At 50.1% G+C, this 667-nt stretch overlaps 1 pseudogene; it reads left to right on the top strand.

The window, feature by feature from the left end:
- Window positions 1-216: 216 nt before the first annotated feature.
- LOC113407334 lies at window positions 217-373 on the top strand (annotated as a pseudogene).
- The last annotated feature ends 294 nt before the right edge of the window (window positions 374-667 follow it).

The following is a 667-nucleotide window of genomic DNA, read 5'->3' as shown; positions in this document are numbered from 1 at the left end:
CTCTCATTGCGCGCGTCCCTCTTCTCTTCGTGTTCCTGTAATGCTTTACGGGACTCCGCAGTTGTTTGCCTCCACGCATTCAGCTGGGCCCTATCAGTGCGGGAGGACTGCATGAGCTCGGTGAACATGTCCCGAGTTAGTTTTTTCCGCCTTCTAATCTGGACCAGCCTCTGGGACGGAGTAGATAGCGGCTGTGTTGAAACATTTGCACCTGCCAGAGGAGAAAAAGGGCAGTATCATAGCCAATGAAGTTAATCTGAGGTGTGATTATTGCTAGTTGAAAACTTTTAAAAGATACATTTCAGAGAACAAAGGGGACACTCTTTCTCAGTGAAACAGGCAATTCATAGTACACAGCACATGTTCTTTCTGTACAAGTTAGCATTTTGCCTCTTGTACTGAAGTGCCTGCCACTTTGGTTTGAGTAAGCCATCACACACGGCCGGGCAATAGAATTCAGCTTGCAGGCAGCCTAGGGGCACATAGGGTTCTGCTTCTTCCACATTCATTTTAATGCTTTCAAACTGCTGGGCCCCCTTTCCCATAGCAAGCAATGCCTGGTGGGTTTGCCATATAAAAGGAGGGCCTGCAGGCTCTCTGGGATGATCGCTTCACACAACACCCCCACCCCACCCCCCGCACCCACTGCGTGGCTCTGATGAGGCTC

Source organism: Terrapene carolina, unplaced genomic scaffold, assembly GCF_002925995.2.
Source record: "Terrapene carolina triunguis isolate 2854851 unplaced genomic scaffold, T_m_triunguis-2.0 Scaffold210, whole genome shotgun sequence".
NCBI classification, from domain to species: Eukaryota; Metazoa; Chordata; order Testudines; family Emydidae; genus Terrapene; species Terrapene triunguis.
This window is presented reverse-complemented; position numbering and strand designations above follow the sequence as displayed.